The sequence below is a fragment of the Parus major genome, chromosome 28, assembly GCF_001522545.3.
Source record: "Parus major isolate Abel chromosome 28, Parus_major1.1, whole genome shotgun sequence".
NCBI classification, from domain to species: Eukaryota; Metazoa; Chordata; class Aves; order Passeriformes; family Paridae; genus Parus; species Parus major.
The window spans coordinates 4,725,930-4,734,565 of NC_031797.1; positions in this window are offsets into that span (position 1 = coordinate 4,725,930).

An 8,636-nucleotide genomic window follows, 5' to 3' on the forward strand; every position below is an offset into this window, starting at 1 on the left:
CACCAGGGCAGAGCCACCAGGGCAAGGGGTGGCAGGGGCACCCTCCTGCTGCTCCCTCCAGGGCACTGCCCCAGGCAGCAGAGCACAAACAGCCCCAGCCTCACCAGGATTTTGCACAGCTCATTTTGATCCCCAGGCAGAAACAATACGAGTTATGAGTGAAATAACAAAAAAAATCCCCAAACTGCACGCAGGCACACACCTCACACCAAACCCAAAATACAAAACTCTCTCTGAACACAACCTGGAAGACTTTTACCAGGCACAGGCAAAGACTCTGCTCCCTCCCAGCCCACTGAACCCAGAGAGACTTCCATGGAGGTGACAAAATTGGTCTGGATTTACACTAAGACAGAAGATAAATTAACCCCCTGCTAATCATCTTTAGAGTCCCCCATACCTGAGAGGAACTGTCCCTCCTTTCTCAAGAATTCCAGCCCAGGAACAGCCCTAGCCCACAGGCAAGCCAAGAGCCCCTTTTTTTGGGGGAACAAAAAAGAAAATAAATAAATTTCCTTTTTACAGCCTGTGGACCTCATGGCCACTCTTGTCTGCACATCCCTGGGCACCAGGCTTGGAGATGCCACGGGACTGCAGTCCCCAAGCAGAGCACTCTGCTCATCAGGGAAAACAAATGACAGCAACTAAAAGTAGTGAAGCAAACACACAAAGTTCTCCTAATTGCTATTTGATGGTCAGTGAAAATGGCTGTGAGCTGTTTGCTCTCCTCACACCTCCTGGAAGAGGCAGAGCTGTGCTCCAGTGGGGAAGGGACACAGGAGTGGGAGGGTGAGGGCACCACACAACCACCCCAGCAAATAAATCCTCCTGCAGGCGAGGCCGGGATGCTGAGCCGCAGTAAGAAGGATAAAGAGGCTTGTCTTTCTTTGTCCCTGGCGCAGAGCTGCCTTCATCACCACGGCTTGCATCTTGCTGATTAGTGACCAGCAAGGAAAGCTAATCAAGGTTATTAGGAAATGTTGCCTTCCCCAGGAGGAGATGGGGCAGCCCAGCAGCTCCCACAGCCCCAGCCCAGCAATGCTGCAGCTGCCCTCTGCCCTCCCCAGCCCTTGGTGCCACCCTGGGCCTCCCCTCTGGAGCTCACCCTGCCTTCTCCTTCAGCATCCATGCCCTTCCCATGTGCCAGGCGCTCCAGCCCTGCCAGCCAACACAGGGGGTTAAATTCCATAAAGAGGATTTGGTTTTGAGCTTGCAAGACAGAAGATGAGCAAATCCCTTCCCTTGCTCTGGCAGGAATCCTGTGTCTCAGACCCACCAGCCAGGGGAGATTATGAAAGGAGGAGAGAAAGAAAAAACCCCATCCATCACTTGCTGTCGTGATCTCATCTGAATTTAAGAGCTAAGCTGGGAGGATGCTGGGTCACTGCTTGGGCTGGTGGAGCCCTGCAGACCAGTAGACACCAGAACAGACTGGACAGAGTCTTAGGCTGCAGTGCTCAAGGTCAGCAGCGGGGTCGGGAAGCCACGTCCACGCTCCGTGCTTGCTTTCCCTCTGATTTCATTCTGGGCTGGCTGGCTGGGGAAGCCTCTGGCTCTTGTCACATCCTTGCAGAGAGCCCCAGCTGCAGCAGGCGCCTCCAGAAATTCCCTCACGCTTTGACTGAAGCCCCACAGGCCACAGCAAAGTGCAGAACCCCCGGATGGCACAAGCCAGGCAGGGCTCTGCTGCCATTTCCATCTCCCACAAACGAAGGGGCTGCTAACTGGGCAGGCACTGGGAATAACACCATCTTGCCAGTGCTGCAGCTCCTGCCTGAAGCCTGGTCTCACCCAGCTAGTTCGCTTCCACTGAATCTGGTATTCCTCCCTTTCTGCTCCAGCTCCCAGCCCAGAGCTGGCAGCTTCCACTGCCTGGGACACGGCAGCCCATGCACAGCCCAGGCACACCAGGCATGCTCCAGAGGTGCCTGAAAACATTTACAAGTGTTTGGAGATTGATAATGTCCCTGCTGGAGCAGGCTGCAGCAAAGGAGCTTGTGAGCACCGTGGGAGAACCTTCCCATTACCCAACACTCAAAAAGCCTCCACCTGCCTGGCACGTCGTTTCATGTTTTACTTTAAACCAGCATAAGGGCTTTTCCTGACAAGCTGCTGAGAGCATCTCGGTGTCTTTGTAGCAGTCAGTCATCAGAAGGATCAGGCAGGGAGATTTTTCTGAGGAGGCCGTCAGAGCGTTCACGGCGATGTTTCTGCAGAGCCATGAATTAAACATGCAATAATATTTCCTGGGCAGGTGAGGACCATCCACAGGCCAGGGAGGAGGGTGCTGTGTGTCCTCCATTTCCAGCAGGGCAAGGCACAGCACTGCCTCACATCAGCAGATTCTTTCCCTCTTGCTCATCACGGCTGCAGGAACCTCCCAGGGCCCCCGACCCCCAGCCAGTGACTCGTCCATCTTCAGGGGCACCGAGCCAAACAGGAACGGCTCCAACAGCAAATCTCTCCTTCGGACACACAGAAGCCACCATATTGCAGAAAATGGCTTTATTGTCCCTGCACCATCTGGAGCCGCCAGGAAATGCAACTTTTTTGTCCCCATCAATTACTGAAGGGAGAAATCTGCTGTCCCCTGAAAGGCAAAACTTCCAGCTTTCTCCTGGGGCTGGGGTGAATGGGAGCTGAGCACCCCCAACACCTTTGGGATTTATAACACCCTGTACCCAACTCTCTCTCTCTGCTTTTGGGAACTGACCCACAGTCTCCTCCTCAGAATCCCAGAGGGGTTTGGGTTGGGAGGGACCTTAAAGATCCTCTTGTTCCCACCCCTGCCAAGGGCAGGGACACCTCCCACTAGCAGGTGGAACCATCCCAGCTCAGACCTGCTGGCAGCACTCAGGGGTTTCCTGTGGCTGAATTTCCCAAACCCAGAAGAGAGGAAAAGCCTCCATTCTGTCCCTTCCACCAGAAGCTGGGCACAGTGTGGCTGGTCCAGAGGGCTGCTTGAAGCATCTCCCAGCAGGAGGACATTGCTGGAGCCCCATGGGAGGGGCTGAGCCAGCAGTGGGGCCACAGGCAGGGCCCAGGGAGCAGCTGGGGATGGGAACAGCACCACTGCAGGTTTTTGGGAAGGCCAGGCATGCATCTGCCTCCAACGACTTCCAAACGCTTGGTGCTGCCTTGGGCCAGCGAGAGGGACTAATTGACCTTCCAACCTCCCTTCTGTGGTTACTTTCTGTGATTTTACAACCTCTCTAAACGGTTCATTTATCCTGAGTGAATTCCTGCTGCATCCTGCTCATCAGCCAGCTGTGAGCACCTTGCTTGTGTGAGGGCAAAGCTGCTGCAGGTCCACGGAGGGACCCAGCATGGGGCAGGGCACAGGGAAGAAAGTAGGGGGTGGGAGGACCCCCAAACAACTCCTGCTGAAGGAATGTTATTAAGAAGCATCTTAAATCCCTCGGCTTCAGGCCTGTTTACTGGCCTGGACTAAGCCCAGGGGCTGCAGGTGATACCTCGTGGCCAGGCTGCTCTTGCCTGGAAGGGGTCAGTGATTCCAGCAACAAGGACACCAATTAAAGCTTTTAACGATGCAAGGCCAGGACCCTGCAGAGCCCTGAGCAGCCTCTGCCCAAAGCTCTCTCTGCTAATAACCCTGTGCCGTGGCCGAGCGATGGGTGCTGGGCTGCCTGAAATATTTATGGCAATCATGGGTTGGTTCTTTCCTCCCCGTAATGAAGCCCCCACGCCCCTCCCCAGCAGCAGCCCGTGAGTGCCTGCCACAGACCCATCCTCCCAGAGCCTCCGAGAGCATCAGCACGCCTCTGGAGCAGCGAGGCAGGGTGCCAGGGAGGGATTTTATTTTGTTTTTAAAGCCTCCCCCCAGCCCTTTCCCACTACAGCCTCGGCTCGAGCGCTCTCGTTAATCTAATTGTTCTCCTAATGAAGATCTGCAATTCCTCAAACATTAATTACCAACGGCAGCAGCAGCAGCAGCTGTGGAACAAGAGCTCCCTGTTCCTAATAATACGCTTCACACTTTCGCCTGCCACAGCTCAATTTAGCTTTGCGTGATTTGGCTGGGGGCAGATAAATAATATTCCAGCGATGGGGCTCAGCAGACAAACCCAGGAGGAGGCAGAGCTCTCCCCACACCCTGGAGCACGGCAGGTCCTCAGCTGGCTCTGAAAGTCCCTGTTTTATTCCACCTGCAGCTCTGTCACGGCACCGTCCCCATCCTGCAGCTCTGGGCAGGGGTGAAGGGCTGGGCCAAGAGCCCTGGAGGGAAGAGAGGTGCTCCAGCACCAGCCCCATCCCCACCCAGCACCAGAATGAACCTGCTGGAGGTGAGAGCACGGGCAGGGAGGGAGCAGACAGCAGAGGATGGGCTCGGGCATCAGGAATGAGTCAGGGGATGGAGGAGGAGAGAAGGAGAGCAGCTGAGGGAGGGTGAAGTTCCAGCCATTATTTGTTTCACTCACAGCAAAATGCAAAAGACATGAAGGGGAAGGTTGGTGGGAATGGGGAAACTCAAGCAGGACCAAAGCTGGGGCTGCCCCAGCCCTGGGGCTGTGCCCAAGGCCAGGCTGGACAGGTTTGGAGCACCCTGGGATAGTGGAAGGTGTCCCTGCCATGGCAGGGGGTGGCACGGGCTTTAAAGTCCTGCCAAGTCAAAGCACTCTGTGAGTTTATGATTTTGGGGGCAGTTGATCTCTTCCACACAGCCCTGTCCCACCGTGATCCATGACACAGTAATGGAACAACACTGCTCATGTTCACCAAGGTCAATCCCTTCCTACCCAGCCCAGGGGCAAGTGGGGAGGAAGCCGTGCCCAGGCACAGGAGAGCTGCCAGGCAGATCCCACCTTACAAAAGAGGCTCAAAACCACGGGTTAGGAGCAGCAGCTGGAACGACTGGAGCCAGGAAAAGCTGTGGCAGCCCCTCTCGCCAGCACTGTGCAGCCAAAAATACACAAGGGGAACAAAACAACGCACACACACACAAAAAAGCCCACAAGAGTTTTCAATGACAAAAGCAAACAAATAGATTTGTGAATAAATATTGATTTGACAGGAAGTGAGACAAACCCTTCCAAAAACACTCGCTGGCACCAGGTCCCTCTCCCAGCACAATGAGCAGTCGTCATCATTTCCTGGGTGCCTTTGCATGGTCGGCAGCTCCAGCTGCTTTGCAAGGTTTTGGTCTGTCACGGATTTTGGTCTCCCCTGTGCCTGGAACATCTTGAGAGATCCCAAGAAATAAATTCACAGCCTAATGAGCCTGTGCTGGGCAAAGCGAGCAGCACAGTGAGCAAAAAGCCCCACTATTCACCCTAATACCCCTCCAGAGGCGGCCACTTCATTCTCTCCAGCACCAGAGGCTCAGTTTGCTCTAAAGGAGCTGCGTTCCCTTCAGCCAAACCCCAGGGCTGAGTCAGACCCAGAGTCAGAGGGTGATGGGATGCGGCTTCACTCGCTTCTTCCTGACCACAAACACATCTGCACATACCCCGATCCTCCCCAGGCACACACACGGGCCTTTCATCCCGGGAAAACCCCACAGCGCTGCTGCTTTGCAAAATTAATTAACGTGCCCATGCGGGGAATTGCAAGACACGGTTCCCACTACAAAGCAGGCGAGTCCGGGGGAGGAGGCTGGGAGAGGTGGGCACTGGTTCCTGCAGGGCAGCACTGGGATGGGAAGCCCCGATCCAGGGACCCTTGCAGAACCCCCTGTAGTGCATTGGTGAGCGTCCTGCAGAGCCACTTCTGCTCCTGCAGCCCCCCAGAGCCACCCTGCTGCAGCACAGAGCACCAACACCAGCACTGCCCACATCTGCTGGCTCCCCACTCAACTCCAGCCTTGCTCTGCTCATGGAATCCATCAAGGTGGCAGATTTCACCTGACTGAGCCCCAGAGCCACCACGTCGGGGGATTTCAGGTCATGGCACACCAGTGGAGGTCCATCCTGGCCAAGGTGGAGGTGCTGCATCCCAGAGCTCAGCAGGCACTGGGCAGACACCTGACTCTGGGCTGAGCATCTCAGCATGGATCCTGCATCCCTCCAAAAAAGGGTTTTCTTTGTTCAGCTCCCTCCCAGCACAGAAATCCCAGCGCCGTGAGGGGCCGGTGACGCCGCTCGCAGCTTTCCTGCTCATTTCGTTTTCAATGAGTGAATTAGCAGGCAGCCAGCTGACTCCAACATCCCCTTATCTCTGCACCAAGCTCGCTGCCGAGGATTTGCATAATTTTAATCTTTCCCACCAATGAGCATGAAAAAATTAGTTTTCCACTATTTTATCTTCTATTTGTGTTCAATAAACAGAGCTGGCGGCTTTGCTCCATGTATTTATACTGGGAACCGTGGGGAAGGAGGGGGAAATCCTCCCTCTCCACTCGGCCATGTGGAGGGTTAAACCGGAGGAGGGAGGCTGGGGGAAGGCTCTGCAAAACTGCTCCACAAACTGCAGCTGGAGATGGATTTGAAGCCCAAATTTCCTTATCCAATCCCAGTTGTTTTCTCCAGAGTCCCTCTCCTATCTCCCAGCTCCAGCTGTCAGGCTTCCTCCCATCACCAAGACCTTTGATTTCCCTCTCAAGCAAAGGTTTGCTGGACTCGCCCCAAATACAGGCTCCAGATCCCAAGAACATCAGGACTCCAGGGATGAGGTGGGAAGTGCTTGAAAAACGAGGTCCCACCTGGAGGAACCTCCTTGTGCAATCACAGGGAACCATGCAAATGTGGGGACACGCAGAAAATTGCCAACGCAGAGCTTCAGGGTTTTTTTAATTGAGCGCTTTAAAAGAAAAGCACACCCCAAATATTAAGCTTGTCTGTATTAAAATAAAGCACTGAAAATGGTCCTGCTTTACCCTTTCTGCTGTGGAACAGGAACATGATTTTGGGCAGCACACAGAGGCAAGAGGCCCATGTCCCACATGGTGCATGTCTGGATTACGGCTGGAAATCAAGGCTGCTCTGAAGGAAAAGCAGAGGAAACTGAGGCTGTCCTTGCAGGTTCCCCAGTCACACGCAGGGTGGAAGGCAGGAAAATGGAAACACTTTTTAAATGTCTTTCCTCCCTGTGGAGCCAAGTGCAGGTCAGGGCACACCCCAGCCAAAGGCAGGGGCACATCTCCATCATCTCCAGAAAACCTGCACTGGCCTTTGCATCAGGTGTTGCAAAATGTGGAATATAAAATTTTCTTAAAGTGAGAATGCTCTTTGATGTTTGGTCTTTGTATATTTTCAAGCCTAATCAACAAAAAGGGAGATTTAATCCATGAAAGAGAGTAGCAAACAAGCCCTAAGTGATATCCAGGTGTTAGAAAAACAAATGACTTGTTGGTAGAATTGCCTTGTTAAAGTTTAGGGCTGGACATGCTCCTGGTGATCTCAGACCTGGAGGGAGGCTAACAAAGCTTGGAAAGAAGGATGTACCACTGATAATGGACACAAAGAATGCAGAATTTACAGGCCACAAGGACATCTGGCAGGACTCCAAAGACAAGGAAGAAACCAATAAAGCCAAGTCAGCAATTGTGCTGAAATCAGCTCCAAGTGGGTAAAAGGTAATTCTGGCAGGGGCGAGCACGACCAGGGTTTTTGTGGACAGCAGAGGCAGGGCCCAAGGGCGGGTCTGTCCCCAAAATGCAGCAGTAAAGGCAGTGGGGTGACTCCCAGGGCTGGTCCCCACCTCTGTGGGCTGTGGGTGTTAATAAGCACCATGGAGAGGATGAGCTGTCAGGAACCAGGGTGCAACATTTAGGGGCAATTTCCAGCAGTCCAAGGAGCCCATTTCCCCCTCTCCCTGCACCTCTTCCCACTGATCCTGGACTCCACACGGCCTCTGCCTGAGCCAGCTCATCTGCACCCACAGGTAATTACCTCCCATGTCTTCTCCAGTTATGCTCTAGGAACCACATAATTTTCTAGACCAAAAACATAATTAAAGAGTCCAAGTGCCTTGGAATGGAGACCTCTCTCCTGCCACCACTCTTATCTTCTCTAAAAATACCTCGGCACGGCAGGGCTGAGCCACGGGAGGAGGAGCAGCCCTGCTGTGCTGGGTGTCCTGCAAGGGGAAGGCACCCAAATGCTCCCACTTTGGCCCAGGAAGGGGCTGCCCCAACGGGAACCAGCTTTGCTGCCACTGGGGTTCCAGGGGTCGCCTGTGCAAGGAGAGGTTAATTCAGATTTAACTTCTAATGCGCTTTATCTAACCAATTTTAAAGCCTTGGGTAGACAGACTAATTGAGAATTAAGGGACTTTAATGATCACTGCTCTCCCAGCAGAACCAATCTGGAGTTGCACCCAGTTTATTCCAAGATAAATCCAGCTTCCAGATGAGATGGAAAGGCACAGGGGAACGGAAACTCACACAGGGGAATATCAGACCCCAAAGACTTTTCCCCAGAAAACAACAAATCAAGCTGTGGCTGCAGTCCAGCCCCAGGAGGATTTAGGAACTTTCCCTAAAGGAAAGGCTCCTAAATGTCCTTCCTAAGCAGGGCATTTCCCAGGTGCAGGAGGAGGTGCTGATGCCACAGGTCTTAGACACAACTCGATGCTCCACCAGCCAAGAGAGCTCCAAGCAGAGCTCCTGGGGTGAGAGAAACCTGGGGCGAGAGACGTGGCTGGGGACCAGGAGGAAGCTGAGCTCCAAAACCTGCTCA